This window comes from Notolepis coatsorum, assembly GCF_963971535.1.
Source record: "Notolepis coatsorum genome assembly, chromosome: 4".
Taxonomy (NCBI): domain Eukaryota; kingdom Metazoa; phylum Chordata; class Actinopteri; order Aulopiformes; family Paralepididae; genus Notolepis; species Notolepis coatsorum.
In genome coordinates, this window is record NC_140168.1 from 208,274,788 (window position 1) to 208,300,180 (window position 25,393).

Genomic DNA, 25,393 nt, shown 5'->3' on the forward strand with positions numbered 1-25,393 from the left:
GTGTTAGGAAGTGTAGTTCTGTCTCTACGGCTCCCTCCTCACAAAGACAGCACAACCTCTCCTCTCTGGGCAGCCAGGTCTGTCTGTGTCTGCCCTTCTCTATCGCCAAACCATGGTCACTCTTAACGAAAGGTTATGTATATAACCTAGTTATATGAGTATTGGCTAAGCGTCCCGCTCTTAAGCCTATCGAGATATACCCTATCTCATGTACCTATTGTACTTTATCAACGAAAAAACAAGTACACCCACACCTGCCGGGTCCCGCCCCTATGGAGGCGTAGCCTATAAGACAGTAGGCATGGTCACCAAACACTCTTCCTCGCCGAAATCTCGTTTCCAGTAAAAGATCCCTCAAAAGGGAACTCAGGGCCGCTTAAGAGCGGGACGCTTAGCCAGTACTCATATAACTAGGTTATATACATAACCTTTCGTTATATTATCGTACTTGGCCATCACGTCCCGCTCTTAAGCCTATCGAGATATGGGGTAGAGCGGACGCGAGGCCCGACAAATGTAACCCCTGAGGACACGTAAGCCCACATCTAGGGGTTGGGGAGCCCCGTCACCCCATCCTTCCTAATGAAGGGGGGGCGGAGTCAACTCCACCCGAGTGCGAGCAAGAGGGAACTAGAACCCCTTGAACACACAGCACAGGCGGAACCACGTGTGACCTAACACACTGTGGCCCATACCCACACACTCCTGCTACCCTACCAAAGGACGGGAAGCAGGAAATGCCACAGACCCCAGAACCGCCTGGGAGACAGAACCCCTGGTCATGTCCATGAGGTAAAACCTTACAAAGGGGCCCGGGGAGGACCATGAAGCTGCAGCACAGATGTCCTCCACCGAGGCCCCACCCAGGAGAGCGGCAGAAGCAGCCACCCCACGAGTGGAGTGCGCCCTGACGCCCCCAGGGGGAACCAGCCCAGCCAACGTGTAGCAGAGGGCAATGCCCTCGCACAACCAATGGGACAGGCGCTGCTTCGATAGTGCCTTACCCGCACGAGAACCACTGTGACAGACAAAAAGCTGATCGTAACCCTGAGGTCCTGAGTATGGCTGAGGTAAATTCCCAAAGCACGAACCGGACATGACAGGTGAAGGCCCGCATCCAGCTCACTAGTGTGAGGAGGCGGACGAAACGCCTGAACCACAATATCCCTGGAGCGGAAGGAACTCCGGATATTCTTAGGCATGAAAGCAGGCTTTAGGCCGCAGAGTGGCACCGCAATCGGAACGAAAAGACAGGCACTCTGGATGTACCGAAAGAGCACAGAGCTCACTCACGCGTTTAGCGGAGGTGACAGCCAGTAAGAACGCGGTCTCGAAAGACAGCAGTCCCAACGGCGCCTGCTTGAGCGGCTCAAACGGGGCCAAGGACAACCGATGAGAACCAATTGAAGATCCCAAGTCGGAGGCAAAGAGCGTTGCACCGGCTTACCGCCAAGCAGGAAACGCTTCACAAGAGGGTGACTGAACAAGACATTTCCCTCAAACCCCTCATGATAGGAGGATATAGCTGCCGCATATACCCTCACCGTCGAAGCCGACAGTCTACCAAGGAGAGACTGGAGATAACCAAGGACAGCATCCAGGGGGCAGGAGACTGGGTCCCAGCCCCCCGCCTTACACCACTCTTGGAACATACGCCATCTGCCCGCATAAAGCGCGACAGTGGAGGGAGCATGCGCATTCCGGATGGTATCAACCACAGAAGGGTCCATTCTCTCCAGACTCACCCTCCCACCAGCCACACCAACAGGCGTTGGCCCAACACCGGGTACTGGAACAGTGACACGTTTTGCTGCGAGAGGGCCGTCGCCGACCAAGGAATAACCCAAGGTGGAGCGACCAGTAGCTGGATCAAGACCGGGAACCATACTGCTGTGCCCCGGTCCGGCGCGACCAGGACCACCGTCCTGCGCTCCCTCCGTATCCGCTCCAACAGCTGTACAGGAGGAAAGGCGTACAGAAGACCGGGCGGCCATGGAAAGATCGAGAAGGCATCCACCCCCAAGGGGGGATGATCTGCTCGACTGACCGAGAACCACAAGGGGCACTTGTGAGAGCGTCGGCTCGCAAACAGATCTACCGAGGCCTCCCCGAACCGATCCCAGATTTGTCTGACTATGTCGGGGCGGAGTTCCCACTCGTCGTAACGAGGACCACCCCGAGACATCATATCCGTTCCTACATTCTCTGCACCAGGGACGTGGACCGCCCTCAGACTGCGCAGCCTGCGAGATGCCCATAGCCAAAGTTCGACCGCCGCCCGGTGCAGGCGGATGGAACGAGTCCCACCCTGCCTGTTGATATACGCCGCTGCCGTCATACTGTCCGTCCTGACGAAAACGTGCTCGCCTACCACTAGGTGGTCGAACCGTTTGAGGACCAGGAGGACCGCCTTCAATTCCAACACATTGATGTGCGGGGTAGGCGGGCCAGCATGAACCTTCGTCCAGCTGCCCCCCACTGCATGGGTCCGACACGTCCCTCCCCAACCCGTGAGAGAGGCGTCGGTGACGTGTGAGCGCCTGCCGCCCATGGGGACCCCAATGGTGAGGATACCCAGCCTCCTCCAATGGGCGAGATCTCCCCATATCGACAAAGGAACCGTCAACTGTTTCCGTTTGTCCCTCACCGGATCTATTCCCATAGAGGAAAACCACCTCTGTATCCTCCTCATGAAGAGGAGGCCAAGAGGAACCACCGTGTGAGCAGATGCCATCATACCGAGCAGACGCATCACTTGCAGCGCCGTGACTGTCCCTCCCAGACGGAAACCCCAGAGCGTGTGAAGGATAGACACCCTCTGCTGCTCCGAGAGGGTTACAATCATGGGCCTTGACCTCAGCGTCAATCGGAATGTGAAAATACGCATCCTTCAGGTCTATGGAGGTGAACCAGTCTCCCCTTCTGACAGCAAGCAGAAGGAGTTTGACGGTCAACATCCTGAATGGTCGCTACAATCAACCGATTGAACGCGGACAGATCCAGTATAGGTCTGACCCCCCCTGTTTTCTTGGGTACCAGAAAATAACGGGAGTAGACGCCTGACATTGCGTCCTCTCTCGTGGACCACAACGACGGCCTGCTTCGCCAACAGAGATTGGATCTCGTCGGCCAGGGCTGTCACTGCTTCTGACCCTGACAATAGGGTCGGCACCAAACCTGAGAACGGAGGATGGGGTTGTGCAAACTGTAACACAAGCCCCTCCCTCAACGTTCTCTCTATCCACCCCCCCAAACGGCATTCTTGTCGCCATATGTGAAAATAATCCCACAGCGCACCCGCCGTCAACTGACGCTGGGCCGCAAGGAACAGTAGATAGCTGGCCCGGTCCCTCCCGCTGTGCGACGCACCCAAGGGGGGACCCCGACAGAAAGGGCCGGTTTGATACGGGAGAAGCTGTCATCAAACTGGTTGACACACCCCCCCCCCCTGAACACCCCTCTAGCGCATGCTGAGGAGTTGTTCCGCAGCTAGACACGCAAGGCATGAGGACCCCATGGGCTCCTACACGCCGAAGCCCTGCAGTGATATTGCTATCACCCAAATCATGCTCGCCTCTTCTTTGCAGACCACCGCCGCTCTCACGGGAGTGGGAGGCATCAGCGTGATACCCCGCCTGGCGAAGGCGAGGCCGGGGTAACCCTTGCTGTGCATTCAACAGAAGAGGCCTCGAGTCCCCCTGCTGACCACTGTAGCTAGTGGCAGCTGTAACACCAGGCTCATCCATCACACAACGTGTGGTGCAGGAGTCACGCGACAGTACAACATTCTCACGGACAGACCCAGGCTCAGCCATCAACTGGGTGTCAGCCCCTGTCCCCATGAGAAGTGAAGAATGGGGCCGCATGCGCTTCAAAGAAGGTTCGCGGCCCGCAGCCAAAGGAAAACGATCAGAGCCCCGCTTCCGTGGGTAACAGAGAGAGGATTGAACGGGGAGCGGGCTGCTCGCGGCAGAATGACAACGGCTTGTTTTATCCAAGCCGCATACACCCAAAATGGCCGATCCCTCGGCCGCCAAGGCTGTCAGCCATGTGGATCCCTGTTGACTCTCCGCCCAGGGCACCACTGGCGGGGGAAACATGGCCGCCTGTCGAGGGTTTCGCCACAGTCGTTGACGAGGCCGTGCTCCCACCTCTGGCTGCACAGTGTGAGCAGCTCTGTGAGCAGCTCTGCGCCTCCACAGAATGACCAAAAAGACTTTCCGTGGAAAAAGGAGTCGTGAGGAGAGAAAACCTATCCTCTTCCCCAAGAGGAGAGTGCTCCAACCAAACATGCCTAACAACAACGTTGATAGCATCCTAATCCTCCCCGCAGTTATAGCTTGCGACTGAGTCAAGATCTCTATAACACCACAAACATGCAACATGTTTACAATGTCGGCTGGACCCATAGCCCCACTACCCGACGCCAATGTGGATAGGAAACTAGCCAGCTGAGCCATAACACTGGCCGCCGCTACAAACCATCCTGCAGCAGTATACCACTCATCCGTCCATACTGCCACCCTCCGAGCCGATTCGCTCTCAAGCATCGGCCGGGTGGGACATCGTTCATCCCCGCCGGGGCACAGGAACAAAGCTACCTGGCTACGTAGCCACGGTACACCCGGCCTGCACCCTGTTGTTAGCCCTTTTACCCGTAAAAAAGGTAAATAAGACTCAGCGAAACCCCCCACATTAGCAACCGACTGACCTTCATCAATGAAGCGGGCAAGAGGAGGGAAAAGCGGTATCCCGCGGCGGGGAATATTAGAACAACGACCCATTTCAGCATCAACATTAGCATTAGCAGTAGCATTAGCAGCATTAGCGTTAGCAGCGTGCTCCAGGATCGCCAGGAAAACGTCCACAGCAGTGGAACGTTCACCAAGCCACCCCGGCCCTGGCGCCGCAACATACTCCACAGCATTACCAATACCGACATTAATGCCTGATGACACAGGGCCCACCTTTGTACAAGCCGGCTCGATAGCCAAACCTTGTACGCTGCTCCTTGGCCTGCTGCCGTCAGACGACGAAACATCAACATAGGCCCGACGTGTCGCTGAAATATGCCCCGAAGATTCCAGGGGTAAGCAAACCTCCGGTAAGCATTCAACATTACGCAATTTCTCTGATCTTTTCATAACTACTAGTTACATAAGGTGCACTGCGACCGTTATGATGGAAACGAAAATAGAGGAAGAGTGTTTGGTGACCATGCCTACTGTCTTATGGCGCTTTTCCACTGCATGGTACCTACTCTACTCTACTCTACTCTACTCAGTATTTTCGGTTTTCCATTACCAAAGTACCTGGTACCAGGCTGGTACCAGGTACTTTTTCGGTACTTTTTTAGTCCCTGCTCGAGTCTGGTTCCAAGCGCGAGCCAAGCGGGTAGAACTGGTACTATAAAAGTCACGTGAAACACTGCAGACCACTGATTGGTCAGAAGAGAGACGCGTCACTAGTTGGAGAGTCTGAACTGGTCTGAACGAAAACAGAAAGCCGGCGCCGCCATCTTTAATGTCTCGCATAGGATTTCATTATGGTTGCAGCAGGCACAAGTTCAATAAACAAACGATACAGTCACTGTGTATTCTGCCTCATTTATTGATTAAACAAAACCGACATCAACACAATTTGCCACCGAGCGGAGAGTTTAGGCTCCACAACGGTAGAAGGAATGTTCTAATGTGCTAGCGTTTTAGCATGGCTATCGTACATAGCGGGTTCAATATAACTCGCTATTGATTGTTTGTATGAGTAACGTTAATGCTAGTAGAATAGACACAACGTGAGGTAATCACCATCCATTTTAAACCGGTTATTACCTAATGCTAACGTTAGCAAATAGACGCGACTGGTAACGTTACAGCGTTGTTGTTAGCCTAATGCTAACGTTAACGTTAGCATATATAGACAGCCTAGCTGACGTTAACGCGTTGTAGAATAGACACAATGAGGGGTAACGTTAGCGTTAGCAGAATAGACACAACGAGAGTCTCGTTAATGTTGTTATTGATTGATTGAAAACTGTGTTTTACTCTGGCTTGCCAAGCTCATAGCCCCTTTCGTGACTGTGATGCACCGAGTGAATCCAGTCACTTGCTCCTTAATAGGAAACCAACCTAGATTTACCATGAAGGACTGGTTCTGGCCGAACCGTTCGTTATACAAGTATCACAGAGACATTTCAAAGGTACTCACAGTTGCACAAGGGTTTCGGACAGAGATACGGGATGGTTTGAAAGCTCGGCGTTGCTAATAAACATTTTAAATTTTAAAACATTTTTTATAAACTGCTCAACACCGCATTATTTCCGGCGTTGGCTGCCTGGTGTGACCCAACGCCGGAAATAATGCCGTTTTGAGCAGTTTATAAAAAATATTTTAAATGTTTATTAGCAACGCCGAGCTTTCAAACCATCCCGTATCTCTGTCCGAAACCCTCGTACAACTGTGAGTACATTTGAAATGTCTCTGTGATACTTGTATAACGAACAGTTCGGCCAGAACCAGTCCTTCAGGGTAAATCTAGGTTGGTTTCCTATTGAGGATCAACTGACTGTGGATTCACTCGGTGAGCTCTCATGCTGATCACCAGCAGCCCCGCCTCCCCACACGGAGACAAACTGAGTACTTTATTTTAGTACCTGCAGTGGAAAAGCAACATGGTACCAGGTACCTAAAGCGAGTAGAGTAGAGTAGAGTAGAGTCGAGTAGGTACTATGCAGTGGAAAAGCGCCATTATAGGCTACGCCTCCATAGGGGCGGGACCCGGCAGGTGTGGGTGTACTTGTTTTTTCGTTGATGGAGTACAATAGGTACATGAGATAGGGTATATCTCGATAGGCTTAAGAGCGGGACGCGATGGCCAAGTACGATAATATAACTTCTTATCAGTTACTGTGCTGAGGTAGTCTGCCACAGTATACTGTCTGTTTAGGGCCAAATATGTTTCTAATTTGTGTTGTGATTGTGTGAGTTGATTCCAATACGTAATGTATTTATCTTTTTCTTTGGTTATAATTTGGTTAGGTCTAATCTTCTGAGGCTGGCTAGGGTTTGTGATGTCAGAGTGTGAGATGTCAGCCAGTTTCATTATGAGGTGACAAAAGGGGCTCCTTTGTAGGTCCAGCTCTTGGCAGGCCTTTACAGCTGAACAGAAATGTCCAGTCGAGCTGATTTGTAAACCTAGATATGTATAGCTATTTGTTTGTTCTATTTGGGTCGCACCTATTTTGAATTCTGGGTAATTTCTCTGTAACTGGGATCTTTTTTGGAAGGTCATAATTTTGGTTTTCTTCATATTCACTGTCAGGGCCCAGGTCTGACAGTACTGATGAAGAATGTCCAAACTTCGCTGAAGACCTTCTCTAGTAGGAGACAGTATGACCAGGTCATCTGCATAAAAGAGACACTTAATTTCTGTGTCTGAGAGTGAGACCAGGGCCCTCATTCATCAACGTGTTCTACGCACAGATCTGTGCTTACCCTGTGCGTACGATCATTTCTAAGCAAAGAGTGGGATTCATCAATTTCGATTTGAACTTGACTCCGTGCTTACATCTACGCACAGGTCAGACCACACTTACCTGACGCCCAGTGGTAGAATATATTATTACAACAAGGAAATGAGCTTCTGTGCATAATAACACTGGCATGTTCTGTACGAACCGTAGTTCATTATAGTTCATTGTAAAATAGCAACAGTAGTGTAATTATGGTCAAAACCCTATAAATAGCATTTGGAATAATAGATCTTTCTCTCAGAATGAATGCAGCATGGTTTATATAGCGTTATCAGAATATACGGGGTGTAGGCTACTGACTGACTGCGCTCCGCGTAGCTTGATTGATTGATTGATTGAAAAGTTTATTAACAGATTGCAGAATGGGTACAGTACAGTACAGCTCAGTACATACAATTGTTAATTGGGGATGCAGACCAACTTTCGTCTTGTTTACATCAGGGTCCCCCATTTTCAATTCATCATAAATCATAAAGCTCAACTCGTTATTATTTTGCGCACAGACCGCCGAAACACGGGAACGTTTTGATTATATTTAAAAGGCTTTACGTTAAACGAAACAAGTGGAATTTCGAAGCTGTAAGCAGAATAAGTCATATGAATATAGTGTTCTTCCCCCTTTTTACTGTATAAGAAAGAATAGAAAACGCATTGCAATGACACCATGCAGATAGTGGACAGACTATGTATATGATGGGATTCAAGTTCGCGTTTTTGTTGCTCATAGGCATGCTGTCAGAGTATGATATCTTAATCAAACATTCTAGAACATTTGTCGTCACAGATCATGTCCTAATAGAACATAGGCTATGGCATGGATCGTGATATTGTGTGGACTGTAATTATTACTGTACCGGTACCACCCATTGTGACAACAGCCTTGTGAGTCCCGCACACAAACATGATGGAATTCAAGTTCATGTATTGAAAGGCATGCCTACATCATACATGCAGTGAGATTCATTGTTCTTGTATATGCTCTCGTATTATTGTTTATATAGGCTACCCAATACTGACATCAAAATAGATTGTAGTATGCCTCTAGAAATCATATGCAGCAGGTAGAAAATTGACGGGAGATCCATCGCGATTTGGAATAGAATTGAGGAGAACTTTAATCCCTGGCCCTGGGTATTAATCAAACAACACGGGAAAAGGCAGTCATATTCCAGCGCGGTCTTTATTAGCCGACAACAAAATAGATGCCTCTAAAAATCATATAGCCAATCGAACACAACTAATAAAGGCATTCATATTACAGCACGGTTATAATGACACACAACCAACGCCAAACAGTGGTCAACGAACGGTCTTTATTAGTATTCTGAGCTGTCCAGGCAGAATTGCAGCAATGGTCTTAGGGAGCCGTTGATATCTGACATCACCGTTTACAAGTCCGCCTTTTATTATTTATCCCATAATACGCGATAGTGTCTTCTTGGTTCGACAGCAGTGAACAATCTTCGTGGAGTTTCTCAGGGTTCCGCTCGGGTCAGTCCATTATTTCACATCCCATGGGGGGTGTTTCCTCATTTTCATGACCATATATGGATAATCATGCACGAGCATTGACGGTAGAACAAAGTGGTATTCATCAACACGGAGGAGCATAGAGCCTGCTTACGCACCGTGTGATGAATCCCGACTTCCCTGTGCGTACACTAGTTCTACATTCCGTGCTTACGTGTGGAAATAGAAATGTTCTACGCACACTATTGATGAATGAGGGCCCAGGTGCTGCTGACTGTTCTAATAATAATGCCAGTTCATTTATATAAATATTGAACAGTGTGGGACTGAGGTTGCAGCCTTGCTTCACCCCTCTGCCTTGTGGGAAGAAGTCTGTGTGTTTATCTCCAATTTTGACAGCCAATTTGTTATTTTCATATATGGATTTAATAACATCAAAGGACTTCCCCCCTATACCACTTTCTATTCATTTAAAAAGTAAACCCTCATGCCAGACTGAGTCAAACGCTTTCTGGAAATCGACAAAGCATGCATGAATTTTTCCTTTATTTTGATTTACATATTTATCGATTAGTGTGTGTAGGGTGAAAATGTGGTCAGCTGTTCTATAGTTTGGGAGGAATCCAATTTGACTTTTGCTTAAAACATTGTGCTCATTGAGGAAATCTATAATTCTTGAATTTAGGATGCTGCCAAATAATTTCCCCAGATTACTACTAACACAGATGCCTCTATAATTGTTGGGATCATATTTGTCTCCGTTCTTGAAAATGGGTGTGAACAGCCCTTCACTCCAGCTTTCAGGGAAATATCCCACACTTAGTACCAAGTTAAATATTTTTAAGATGGCCAATTTGCATTTTCTGTTTGTATGTTTTAACATCTCATTTAATATGCCATCAGTCCCACATGCTTTTTTGTTCTGCAAAGCTTTTAATTTGTCTTCCAATTCTAATTCACTGATTGGGTAGTCAGTGGGTTCTGATAATCCTTAATAGCGCTTTCAAGATTTTTAAATTTTTCAGAAATGTGCTTGATTCTTTGTTGGTTTTCAATAAAGATTTTCGAAGTGGTTTTTCCATGTATCTCCATTTTGAATGGATTGTTCATTTTTATGTTTCTTGGTAAATTAGTTCCATTTTTCCCAGAATTTATTTGACCCCAGAGACTCTTCAATTAATTGTAACTGGTTTGGTATATATTGTTCTTTTTTTGTTCTCAGTGTGTTTTTATATTGCTTTAGAGTTTCACAGTAACTAAGACGGAGTTCCTGACTATCTGGATTCCTGTGTTTTTGGTTGGAGATATTTCTTAGTGTCTTCCTAATGGATTTGCAGTCTGAATCAAACCACCTTTCCTTGTTTGTTTTCTTTGGTTGTTCTGTTTTACATTTTAAATTTGATGATGAGGCCAAATTATCAAATATGTGGTTGATGTGTACCAGACACCACTCTACACCTTCGTTATTCTGAGGATAAATCTGGGCCAGGAAGGAGTCTAGAAGAGACTGTGTTGACTCACTGACCATAGCATTCTGGTACTGCTCCAGACTGTTTTGAGCCCATCTGTATTTCATCTTTATGTTGTACAGATTACAGGGTTGAGAGCATATATTACCTGTGTCTGCTCTTTTTAGATACAAAGTGATCTGAGAGTGATCTGATAGAGGTGTTTGTTCTTTTACAGTGAAGGCTCTCAAGGAGGTTAGGTCTAAATCTGTTATAACATAATCAACGGTGCTGCTACCAAGTCTTGAGCAATATTGTATACCGTCCAAAGGAATCCCCTCGCAACCTTCCGTTGGTAATGTACAGACCCAACGCTCTACAAAGCTGCAACACTTGTCTTCCACTCTTGTTTGTGTTTTTATCATAATTTTTCCTGTTGGTAAGGATAGGGAAATTGAGGTGATCTCCAGTGATATAACTGTCACCTTCGGTACTAGTGAAGTCAACCTCCTGACCAGTCCTAGAGTTTAAATCTCCCATGATCAGCACAGATCCCTGGGCCTGGAAATGACTGGTCTCTTCTTCTATGGTGGAGAAAATCTCCTCGTCGAAATATGGAGACTCATTTGGGGGAATATAAATTGCACATAAAAAAATACTTTTCCCGCTGGAAATTATACCTTTTTTTAAATTTTAACCAAATGTGATATTTCCCTTTCTTCTTTATTTCTATAGAGTCTGCTAGTTGTGATTTATACCATACCAACATCCTCCATGAGTCTCTGCCCTGGGTGCTTATAGCTTATCCGCAACAGTAAGTTACGTCCGGGGTAGGCCTGATTGGCCCCGACAGGCACGTGACGCGCAACTTTCTCTGCCGCGCGGCACGCTCCGCGGAGCCGAGCGGCAGAGCTTGCGGAATTACGTAACCGTCCAAATACGCCATGACTTTCATTCGGCGCTTCAGCTCACCTGGCAGAGCAGCGGTCCTGCGATCCTGCGGTCCGTTGTTGGTGAGTTCAAATCCCATCAAATCTTTTTTTTTTAACGTGATTTTTTTTTTAACGTGTATTCTTTCGCCGGTTAAGGTTAGGCATGGTTAAGGTTAAGGTTAAGGTTAGGCATTGTTTCGGAGTTGGTTAAGGTTAGAACGGTTAAGTTTAGGCGCTGTTAAGGAGCTGGTTAAGGTTAGAGTTTGTCTTAGAGAATGGCAATATTCTTTCTATGGTTAAGGTTAGGCATGGTTAAGGTTAAGGTTAAGGTTAGGCATTGTTTCGGAGTTGGTTAAGGTTAGAACGGTTACGTTTAGGCGCTGTTAAGGAGCTGGTTAAGGTTAGAGTTTGTGTTAGAGAATGGCAATAGACAGCCTATTTCCGCGCGACAGCTCTCAGCAGCCTCGTTGCGCGTCCTGAGTTTGCCACGTCACGTGCCTGTCGGGGCCAATCAGGCCTACCCCGGAAGTCACTTACTGTTGCGGAACAGTTACACGCGCCCTGGGTGACTCCATTTAGTTTAGTTGATGGGACAATAATCTCTCTATAGTTAGGAGGGCATCCAGTAGGGACGTCTCCTTTACACCAAGTCTCCTGTAAAATAACAATATCAATACCAGTAACCTTGTCTAAGAAGTCAAGATTTCTGCTTTTTAAACCAAATAAATAAGAATTTAAACCCTGAATATTCCAAACTGATATGCTAAATGATGTCATTGATATTGTAACAAGTTGTCATTTCAAAAGGAGAAGAAAGAAGTAACTGTTTTTTAACATAAAAATATACATTTACAATGTGATGAGATTTAACCTGGCATGTATGTACCTTTTTTAAAGGAGTACTACCTACTAATTACCACTGACCCTGAGTGTGGCCCATTAGATGAGAGCATAACGTGCTCAGCATGTCCTGGATGGATCTCAGTTCACTGTGGGCGGGGCCTGCTGCTCCTCGGACCACCTCTGCATACAGTCTGCCTGGCTGCTGCTGCTGCTGCTGCTGTGGAGGTGGTGGTGGTGGTACAACATGGGGTGGTGATGTCCTGGGTCTGTGTGCAGGCTGGTTCTCATCTATATGTCTGATGTTCTCCAGTCTGTGCTGTGGAGGTTGTAGGTGCTGCTGCTTGGGCGGCCTGGGTTGGAAGGCTCTCCTCTGCATGCTGTCGGCTGGTCCTGCGATGTGCCTCTCCGTTTGAGTGTTGGAGACTCCCGTGTTGCTCCTTCTGTTGAGTGTTGCCCGTCGATTTAGTGTGGCATCTTTTAGTGTCTTTGTAAACCGTGGAACTGCTTCTTTGTAGAGGTGAACATGATCATAAAGATCGTGTACAGTGATTGAGTCGTAGTGGGCAACGTGCACATTTGGCCATTTTTCACAATCTCTAGAGATACTGACATTGACTTTTTGTATAGTCTGTGAGAGGAAGTCCCTCCTTGGTAACAGGGTGGACATCACTATCTTAGTTTTAGGGAAGGTGAGACTTGCCTTCTCAACGACATCTCTAAGAGACATGGCCACTCTCTCCTGTTGTTCCCCCAGGTCATTGGTGCCTGTGTGGATTAGGATATGGCTTGGGCATCCTAGGTCAGTCTTAGAGAGAATACCCATGGCTGCCTCTGTGTTTGGACACCAGAGTTTTGTCACCTTGTGCCTTGGGAAAAGCCTTTTCTCGTCGATGAATTTTCCATTTGAGTCGATCAGTAGCACAATATCTGCTTTTGCTGTGGGGCTATCTGGTCTGGTGGGACCACCTGTGTGTGTGTGGCAGCTGGATTCTTCTCTCTCTGCTGTTGGGGGTAGGATATCATCCTGTTGTCTGTTATGGGTTGGGCTCGCTGCTGTGTGTGGGCTGAGGTCAGTTCTTAGTATCTCAGATTCAGTGAGGGAAGTCATCTGTTGCTTCAATGTGTCCAGTGATCTGTCTCTCTCCCTGAGTTGCCCTGCGAGGGCAACAAGTTGAGACGTATGGCTCTCTCTCTCCTGCTGTGATTCTCCATGATTGTCTTTTAGAACAGCTATCTCTCTCCTGTGGTTGGCATACTCAGTTTAGCTCTTTCACCTGTTCTGCCAGTGCAACAAGCTCACTCCTCTGACTCTCTTTCTCTTCTTGTAGCACTCTCACTTGTTCTGTCAGAGTGTACAGGTCTTTATACAACGGCATGCAAATTTCTCGATTCTGATTGGCCATTCACACGTCTTTATTGGCAACAATCCACGGTCCTGGGCTCAGGACCCGCCCACAACCGAATCACATAACCCTCCCCGGCTCACTCCGGGAGAAAACAAGATCGCGGACAACAAATGGTTATGTTGAAAGCACCATAACGACTAAATATGAAGCGATTCTGTCAAGGGGAATGTGTTAGTCCTTTAAACAATGTTGGATGATGTAATTGATGGGTCTTGAGTCAATCTAGAACAAAAGAAAAATCGCGGTTTGATTGATAGATTAATTGATTGATTTAAATTTCTTCCTTCCTACTTTCTACTGACTGCAGCGTTCTCTCTCACACTGTCCGACGCTGGCGTACCCACAAACACACACACACACATACACACACACACACACACACACACACACACACACACACATACACACACACACGCACGCACACACACACACACACTGTGACACACACACACACACACACACACACACGCACACACACACACACACACACACACACACACACACTCCTGTCTGCAACAGCGGGGGAGTCAGACTGAGAGAGAAGCAGCGCTGTTTTAAGTGAGCATGGTCTATTGAATTGATTGATTGGTTGATTGCTAATTTTATTACTGTACCCCTGGTTTCCAACTGGTTAAGTTTAGGCTAAAAGAAATAAATAAAAAAATAGGGCGAAGAAAACGTTTTTTTCCTATAGGGCAAAGAAAACGTTTTAATTTGTTTTACCTACTTTATATAGAAGCATCTAAGAATGAAGTTCTATGGAAAGTAGGTCTGCATTCCCTTAACAATTGTGTGTATTGAGCCGTACTGTATTGTACCCATTCTGCATCTGGTAATAAAATTTTCAATCAATCATTCCAATAATACACAGTTGGATGTGTTAGTTGGTTGGATGCACTTCAAGCTGCTTCCACATGAGGCAACTTCTCTCAATCATTCCAATAATACACAGTTGGATGTGTTAGTTTGGTTGGATGCACTTCAAGCTGCTTCCACATGGAGGCAACTTGTCTTTTTTGTAGTTGTGGGAACAACTTTTTCTGGCGGATGGTTTTTTCAATAAATCTTCGATTAATGTGTTTATTGTATAGAAATAAGGTTGGATGAATCTGGCAGTTGTATAAAAGCTTTACACCACTTGTAGTCGTGATTTGTGACCAATAAACCATGCCTAGGGGGGTCTAACGACCACCCCTAGGCATGGTTTATTGGTCACAAACCACTCCTGCGCGTGATGTAATGCTTAATTATTGTGCTGTTCTCTGTCTTTGGATAATTGTTTTTCACAGGTTGCACGTAGGCTTTCTTGCTCTTTTCTGATTCTCACTCCTTCATACCCCATAATGTGATGCAACCGTCGCTTCCAACTTCGTTTTCGTGGCGTGCGAAGTAGGGATGGGCGTGAGTAATCGATTACTCGTAGCTATGAGAAAAATCAATCTTAAATTATTAATAATTTTTATGAAAAACCAAATTAAAAATATATTTTTTTTTACATATTTGTTTCACATGTATGTGTAAGATTATAACTGTTTGTTGGTTTCCTTAAACATATATGTTTAACACTTTGGCTGCCCATCACGAGTTTTCTCTGGTTTACCCCCCGCTGGTTGAAGGCCCATCACGAGAATTCTCGTATTTCTCTATATATTTTTTTATTAGCGATCTGAAATCATATTTCATCAATCAAGTCTCCTGTTGGAAAATCAACCACTCCAGGTGCTCAGATGTGGAAAAAAGCGCCCCCTATCGTCTCCCAGATGGTAATTCACCCTTTTGGATTGAACTCAATGAAAATGAGAAAAAAAAACCCGGAATCCACGTTTTACTTCTCACTCATGCAACCGCCGTCGACCAGTTTCACTCTGGAGCTTCAGAGCAGCGGAGATTATGTGTTTTTACAGTATACTCGGTGGATCAATAAATGATAGATTTTTTCGAATGGCGATCAGGAATTGGAATAATCCATTTGGATACCATCTGATCTCAGGTAAGGAATCTATGTTACCAGGCTTAGGATAATCAGATCCGTTTTCACGAAGATATAAGCTTTTATGTGATTACGTGAGATGGCTGTTTCACTGTGCGAGCGGTCAGTAACTAGGAGAATCGATTTTCAGCTCGCGGCACGAGCGTGCATGCGCACACATATACTGTCGATAATCTAGCGTTTATTTTAAAAACGATTCATAAATAGGCCGAAAAATGACAACGTTCTAGAATATTCCAGTAAAGGGCGATTATCATAGAATGTCTTCTTTTTTCCGTGAAATAGAGTGCTTTTCAAAATGCTAGAAAACGGAAATGAACCGATAAAAAAACAATCTGCTTTGACAATGTTGACTGGAAAATGAGTCTTTGATAAGCGACGGGCAGATTAGACACATAGCCATAATTTAAAACATAGATTAGGCGATATTAACGCTAACATTGAAGTGGTGCTGGGCATTCAAGGGGGTAAAATGGAATTAAGCTTGGGCAATCAAAGTGTTAAGGAATGTTTTTGTTTTGTTTTTTTCTTTACGAGTAATACACGATCACTCGAGTATAGCATGCGATCAATCGATCTGGATTGTTCTTTAAAATGCCCATCCCTAGCGCGAGGCGGCGGTCGTGATTGAAGGATGGAGAAACGAGGGCGGGGTTTGAGATCTTCGTCAATTACCCAACGGTTTCGGAGAATAATCGTCTCCATGAAAGGCATTTCTCAGATCCTCTGCCACAGGCTGCTGCTCCACCTCCCCTCCTCATTTCTGTCACTATTCACACCACCCCCCCCCTTCCTTTTGACCTTCCTCCCACCATCCCTTACTTCCGAGATAACCTTATAACGTTTGACACACACACACACACACACACACACACACACACACACACACACACACACACACACACACACACACACACACACACACACACACACACACACACACACACACACACACACACACACACACACACACACACACACATCTACCTGCTCTCTAATTAGCCAACACGAGGGGCCTCTCGTTAGCAGCACCCCTTTCCCCTCCCCGCCCCCCCCTGGCCCGGGACGGATCTAAGTTCAGGGCCGGGGCAGCAGCGCACAAACAGAACCAGACGCACACACACGCTCCACAACACAGAGCCAGAGCTGAACCGGGTCCTATGGCTTTGGGACACACGGCTGAAAATGTGCACGCCAGATGACGCACGAGGGCCACCGCCTGTCTGAACGTGACGTTCCAGGAACACACAACAGGATAAAACAACAGCGCTCGATCACGCTGACGGAGCGGACGGAGCGGGGGCCCAAGATGTCTCATCAAAGGAGCAGAGCGCCAGAGGCTCGGCTTTCAAGCACAGCCCGGGACTGGCAGCGACAAATAAACCCTGTGATGAGAGAACGGGCACATGGGAGGGGATGAGGGGGACGTGGGAAATAGAGAGGGAGAGGGAGAGAGAGAGAGAGAGGGGTCAGCCACCTGCACGATCACGAGTTGTGACGGGAGCAGGTCACGGGCCGGTCACAGGTAAACCCTGAGGGGGGACAGAAAGGGTCCTTCTGCTGTTTACAGTGCCATCTGCTGGCGGACTTTTATCACTGCGCGACGGCGGCCCACAAAATCTCAGACTGACTCTAGAAATGGAGGGGTGACTGAGCACTGTGTGGCATGATGAGACATACTCGTCTCTACTTCCTGTGTGGCACGATGAGACATACTCGTCTCTACTTCCTGTGTAGCACGATGAGACATACTCGTCTCTACTTCCTGTGTGGCATGATGAGACATACTCGTCTCTACTTCCTGTGTGGCACGATGAGACATACTCGTCTCTACTTCCTGTGTGGCATGATGAGACATACTCGTCTCTACTTCCTGTGTAGCACGATGAGACATACTCGTCTCTACTTCCTGTGTGGCATGATGAGACATACTCGTCTCTACTTCCTGTGTGGCACGATGAGACATACTCGTCTCTACTTCCTGTGTAGCACGATGAGACATACTCGTCTCTACTTCCTGTGTGGCATGATGAGACATACTCGTCTCTACTTCCTGTGTGGCACGATGAGACATACTCGTCTCTACTTCCTGTGTGGCACGATGAGACATACTCGTCTCTACTTCCTGTGTGGCACGATGAGACATACTCGTCTCTACTTCCTGTGTGGCACGATGAGACATACTTGTCTCTGCTTCCTGTGTGGCAGGATGAGACATACTTGTCTCTGCTTCCTGTGTGGCACGACGAGACATACTTGTCTCTGCTTCCTGTGTGGCAGGATGAGACATACTTGTCTCTGCTTCCTGTGTGGCACGACGAGACATACTCGTCTCTGCTTCCTGTGTGGCATGATGAGACATACTCGTCTCTACTTCCTGTGTGGCACGATGAGACATACTCATCTCTACTTCCTGTGTGGCACGATGAGACATACTTGTCTCTGCTTCCTGTGTGGCACGACGAGACATACTTGTCTCTGCTTCCTGTGTGGCAGGATGAGACATACTTGTCTCTGCTTCCTGTGTGGCACGATGAGACATACTTGTCTCTGCTTCCTGTGTGGCAGGATGAGACATACTTGTCTCTGCTTCCTGTGTGGCACGATGAGACATACTTGTCTCTGCTTCCTGTGTGGCACGACGAGACATACTCGTCTCGGTTTTCCCGAGTGGCACGGAGAGCTGCAGAGGTTCATTGTATGTTGGCCATTGTGTTCTAAAGAACATGCCCTCTTGCTTTACACTCTGGCCAGCTGCCGCCACATGATTCCACTGACTGATGCCGTTTACTGGCACAGACGACTTTGGGCATTCAGTCACGCCATGTTATTAGCGCTCTGCATCAAGTGATGGCAAGGCAAGCAGCACTATCCAATTCCACAGGCTTTGGAGGGGAACCACAGAGCCACGTCCCTCCAGTCCTCCCGCGTCCGTCCCGATTTCCGCGGGAGGTTTGGTCGGGATTCATCAATTCCCGATGTGAACCGTGGACGAAGAGACGGAGGTCAAAGACAACAGCATTCGATCTGTCGGGCGTCCATTTTATCTGCTGCCTCGGCCAAGGATAAGGTCGTTCATCATTGGGGTTTTCAGAAAGTGTAAGAGTATTATTTCATATTTTCTGTCCACAGCTCTGCATCATTACAAATGACTTGGCCGAGTGAGAAACAACACCTAGACAACGCCATCTGGATGGAACTAGCCTCGAAACAACCTCGAAATTGTTAGTCATGTCCACTTTCTACATTTCTGGTGAGGCCCGGGCTAATTTCTCAGAAGATAACCAAAGTGAAATCCTACGACTCAACATCCTTTCACAAACAGCCGGTGGGGCAAACCCACGAGAATAAAGCCAGATTTCCCTTTTGTTCAATGACTAAGATTCTCAAATTGGTTAGGGGGAAAATCCAATCACTGTTGAATTCCATTTTAAGAATGCGTAATACTTTGGCATTGGACGACGACAACAACAACAATGACAATAACAAAACTTTAACCGAATCCAACGTTGGCAGTGTTGAGACCGAACAATGAAGTGAAGCAGAAAGCGAAAGTTCAGAATTAGGGTCAGGGTGAAACGCTCTGCTGGAACAAAGACTGATGCCAGTGGACAAGCTCAAAATCCAACTGAATTTGGCTGCGCTCGAATACAGCTGGAAACTGTTCCAAATAGTCGGGCAGGGGTTGTTCTGTATATGGAGCCACTGAGAGAGGAGGATGATGGGACTTACTTTTTGGCCAGGCTCTAGAGAGGAATGCCTGGCCTCCGAGGGGCATCCCGACACACCTGAGCCTAGGGGGACACATGGGGGAAAGTCTGCAACTGTGCCGAGAATTAAAAGAAGTCAAATCAAATCAAATGTATTTGTAAGGCCCGACAACACACGTTAATGTCCCCATGGGCCGGACACGTCTTCTTTAAACAAGTCAAGAAGAAACACCACAATAAGTCAAGAACAAAACAAAAACACCATGAAATCCAAAATAAAATGTAAAATAAATAAATGAATGCAACACCCCCAGACATACCCCACGCAAAGGTAAGGAAAAACTAACTAAAAACCTAGCAATAGGAAAAAAGCACCACAGGCAATGTGGAGGGGAGAAACCTTAGAAGGGCCGTTCATTAACAACAACATATCACAATCATTACATTTTTACAGTAACAACGGCACAACATAAATTCAAACAGACATGTACATTTGTTGACACATGTCGACTACAGAATGCCTGAGACACCATATGCGATAGTCGGCTGCGACAACACCGGGGTGTCGTTGCGCCAGGTGGCGGGAGGGAGGGTGGAAAGATTGTCCAGCGGGAGGGGCTTTGGTGATGAGACAGTCTTAGGCTCCCCCCCTCCATTCTACATTTACATTTAGTCATTTAGATTACGCTTTTATCCAAAGCGACTCACAAGTTCTGTACTACAAGTCAGCAGGAAGGGTACAACTCTGGCAGCTAAGGGTAAGTAACATTGTTCGTCAAACAGTGTTGAACTTGAGTGTTACACTCTTGAGTGCATAGTAGCATAAACATATTAGCATAGTAGGTAGTAATATAGGCAAGGTATAATCCTTAGTAGCAAAGTGCATAATAGTAAAAGACAGTACTAAGGTTAGTAGTTTTTCTTTTTAGTTTTTTTTTTACATTTTAGATATTGATTGAAGAAGTGTGTTTTTAGTCGACGGCGGAATACGTGGTTTATCTACGGTGTGTAGAGACACACCTTCATCTACACACGTGTACTGTGTGGTAACGCAATATTGTGGCCTTGTGTACACAGGGCATAATATTGTGCACACCACATCAAAACACACACACACAGTCCCACACCAGGCAAGCCTCGGTCCCGTTCCTCAGATTAGCACCAGATGGGAACAATGAGATGAGTATGCGCAGTGTAACAGAAAACACTCGCTCTTGTTAACGCACTCCAAAAACTGGCTCCATCCATCCATCACCGGCCAGATGTTTTGCGAAGCCCTTTCCTTTCACTTTTCAAGTGGGACCGACCTCCTCTGGAAATTAATTCACTTCCCATTCCACTTGTGTCCACAACAAAGACGCTCATGAAAGCTAATTGGGTCTTATGGAGTCTTTATGATCAAGTGCAGGGGGCTGAGTAGTGTTGGGGGGGGTGTTGTTGATGGACGCTCGCTTGGGACCGTTTGTACGCAGTGACCTCACTTACCGCTGCAGTCAGACTCCCTCCCCCCATCCCTACCCCCTACCCCCGACCTAAACACTTAAATGCATTCAACTTGCTGTATTCACATTCTAAAAAGGGAGCTATTTCCTTGTATAAACAACTAAATCAAAACCTTGCTGTCCCTTACTTGTTTTTGGCCAATACACTATTGAACTACAGTGAGTAATGAAAGGGCAGGGCAATACACTGACACAAATGGAAGTTAAAACAGCCATAAATTGCAGTGTGGAAACTTGTATAAAGAAAATAAAATGCAAGACCGAAATGCAAAGTGTAACCAAAAACTAGATCATATCGAAAAGGGCAGATCAATTACTCCGATCAAAAGCGATAAAATCCTGTTAATCATCATTTGTTCTCGCCAGGCTAGTCATTGCCATATGCTTGAATAAAGATGGGATGGCAGTATTCACTGTGTACAGTGTACATATATCTACGGTTACTGTATGTGTTACAGGCAGTGCAGGATACTGCTGATTCACCAAGAAACGCTCAATTACAGAGACTTCACTGTATACTTTGTTTACCTAAATCTCTCCAGTTGCATGTGGAGAATAACACTGCAGAGTGAGATCGGGATACAAACAGGAACGAGGACAAGGAACTTGGGAGTGAATCACTGTACTGTTCAGGGAAGCGTCGCAAATCTCTCACGGTCTCTTACCCTCCTCCTTCTAAACAGAACTTGAATAATCGGCACACGGAATTCAGATTTACCACTGGGAAAATTACAATGAATAATATGTGAACTATGTGAGCAGTAAGAACGCCCTCACACCGTTAGCACCAAATAGGCAGAAAATGAAATCCTCAAGGCCAGTACCAAATTGTGTCTTACGACCAACAGCGCTGACCGCGGTGCTTTGAGAGATCCTTAGATCCGTATGATGTCTTTTGAGGATGCCACCTCTGCCTCCCCTCTAGACTAGGGTAGAGATGTTCTGATACCATTTTTTCCTTCCCAATCCGATACCTAAGCTTTGGGTATCGGCCGATACCGATACTGATCCGATACCAGTGCATACATTTAAAAAATATATATATTATATAAATTATAAAACTTTTTTTTTACAGATACTGTTTTATATATACTGTTTTTAAGTAATAACTAGAAAGTAATGGTATTTATTCAACAACAGATGATTGTATAGATTAGTATTAGTATCATTAATTGACAACTATGCTCAATGAGTTCACCGACGGAATGGTTGTTGGGACACTGGTTCTGCACGGACGTTATACGTTGTTGCACTTCCTATCCAGGCTGCTCCATTTCAGTTAGCTAGTAGCAGATGCTCTGGCTAGTAGTAATGTGTATGTTGTGATTTTTAATGGACAATAAATATTCAACATTCTCTTTTGAGACTCCGCCTCAGACTCTTATCCTTTGGCACTAAACGCTAAACATTGTCACCGGTATGGCTGTCCGCATTATGTCATTAATTGTCGATCAGTGACGACACAGGTTAGCCACGTTAACGTGAGCTAGGTTAGCCAGTTAACGTGAGCTAGGTTAGCCAGTTAGCGTGAGCTACCGGTAGATGGAAAGAATGTAACGTTACTGGTGAAAAAGTGATTTACCTTGTAATACTCCTTTGCCAACTTGCTGTACTTTGCTTGCAGGTCTGCAGCCATTATTGGTGGATTATGAATAGTCCCAACTTTAGCCAAGGTAACGTTAAGCTAAAACTAGCTCTTCAGCTAATGCTAAATAACACCAGCAAGCTCCCTGTCACACCGCTCTGTCGGGACGATGGCATTTAAGAAAGTATCTGCTGTTAAAATGACAAACAGCATTGACACTTTAATTTACGGTCGATTAAAAACATGTTTGTTTTATAATGCTCACTCTCAGCAGGAGGATACTGCACGTGTTGTTGATAAATTACGTCATATGGTATCGGAGCATAGAATTAGAGGCTACTTGCCCATACCGATACCAGCATTTTAGGCAGTATCGGAGGCATTTCCGATACTGGTATTGGTATCGGAACAACTCTAGACTAGGGTCGCCATTTTTTACTAGATTGGTAGAATAAACGGTGGGTCAGGTCTTTGTCTAGCAAGAGTCTGTTAGTCGATTTAGTAATTTTCCTCTTAACACTTTGCGTGCCACGCCCGAGAATATTCAGGTTTACGCCCCGACCGTTGAGTGCCACGCCCGAGAATATTCAGGTGTTTTTTTTTAGCGATCTGAAATCATATTGCATCACGCGAGCCTACCGTTGGAGATCCAGGGACCGCCAGCGATCAGATGTGAAAAAAGCGCCCCCTATCGTCTCCCAGATGGTAAATCACCCTTTTGGAATGGACTCAATGAAAGTGAATGGGAGAACGGATTTCTGACTCCACATTTTACTTCTCACTGATGCAGCCGGGGTTACCAGAGTTCATTCTGGAGCCTCTGAGCCGCGGGGAATCATGTGTTCTACTGTACACACGTTGGATCAATACACTTATCGATTTTTTCGAATGGTGATCAGGAATTGGAATATACCATTTGGATACCATCTGATGTCAGGTAAGGAATCTATGTTATCAGTGTTAGGATAACCAGACTAGTTTTCATGGAGATATAAGCGTTTCCACTATATGTGATATAGCTGTTTTGACTGTAAAAGCCATGAGGAAATAATAGCAGCGATTATCAGCGCACGGCACGAGCGTGCGTGTGCACACATATACTATCGATCATCTAGCGTTTATTTGAAAACTATTCATAAATAGACCGACAAATGATAACGTTCTGGAATATTCCAGTAAAAGGCGATTATCATAGAATGGGTTGTTTTTCCCCGGAAAACGGGTGATTTTCAAAATGCTATCAAACGGAAATGAAGCGATAAAAATACAATCTGCCTTGCCAATGTTGACTGGAAAATGATTCTTTGATAATCGATGGGCAGATTAGACACATAGCCATAATTTAAAACATAGATTAGGCGATATTAACGTTAACATTGGCCGTGGACTGTGGCATCAAGGGGGTAAAAAGGAAAACCCGGCGTGGCACTCAAAGTGTTAACAGGAGGGGGCCCATTATGGGCCGTCAGGCACATTGCGAGCACTCGCGGCACTTTGCGAGCGTCTATCGCCTCAAGGCTGCATTTTTCGCCAAACATATAAATTACCGAATTAAAGCTCTATTTGTTGCCGTTCGAATGCTCACTCGACCAAATCTGTGCCTCGGTTCTGGAGTTACATGATGATATTTCAGGCGTGTGACTTTTTACGCGCGAGCATCAGATTACCACCCCGGACTCCTGCCGCTCTAGAACTGTCAATCATCCGCCGATTGCGAAGATTATTGGTCAGGGTTGTAGCCAAGGAGGGTAGCTTTCCAATGCTCCCTAGGTGAAAGTTGACGAGCCAAAACCAGAAGTGAAAAACATTCCGAATGAATGGCCGTGGATGAGGAAATGGAATACCGGAGAGCTTTTTTTTTGGCACACGGTTTAACCGGATCTCTCTAGAAGACTAATTTCTCAACGGATTTTTATCAAATTTGGACCGGTACTACATAAGACTTCAGGCTATGGATCCGCTGTGTTTTCCAGCTTATACCTCTATTGGAATATGGAATCTTGCAACAACTACAGAAAAAATTTTGTACATAAGTTCAAGTTCAACTCAAGTTCAGCCCTATGTTACTCTATTTCATTAGCACTAAAAGTTTGCATTGGTAACGGAAAGAATGTTATCTTTCAAAAGAGACCAGGCTTATGCATGTGCTATAACTATACTAACTAAACTATAAAGTATAAAACTAAGTAAAGTATGCAGTCCTCAAGTTCAAGTAAAAAAGAATTTCCACTTTTCTGCCCGTTTGTTAACACATTAACTGCCACGCTTCTATCCATCAATGTATGATCACTGCCACCAGTCTAAGCCTATGGAGATGTTCACCTTCTTTGCAGGGCTATAACTTTTTAAATTGTATTGCTAAATTGACATTACTATGGCCCATTCAACATCGATTATCTATCGTTCAGGATGTAGGAACGTTATACTTTTTCATTCATAGATTCATACGAAAATACCGCCTAGAATATAATTATGTTTTTATCGTTTTCTGCAGTAATTCCTAGAACGTGAGTTATAGGCATAAATGCATATATAGATTATCAACTGCCGTTTGTTGCCGATACACGTTATATAAAAAATGTCAACTGTACATGATCCTAAACGTTATGACTGATCATGCGCGGATGAACGGGGGGGGGGGGGGGGGGGGTCGTTTATAATTCTGTGATCGTCAGTAAATGCTTTATGTAGTATGGGTGATATATTGATCAGAGCAGTTTGCATGAATAATAATAAACACTCACGCTGAAAATTACGTCAGCGTCCTCTTACCGTTCGCCGATGAGACTGGAGGAAAAAGATCCCACTTATTTGACGGTGATCTCCTAGATCCATTTCCGGTTTGTATAATCATAATAAACGCCCAAATCATATCGATTATTGAGTTATGGCAGCGATCCATATACACGATGTGTGTCTAGAGTCCCGCAACAATATGTGAGTGCCGGACGCATTTGCTTGGTACACCGAGATCA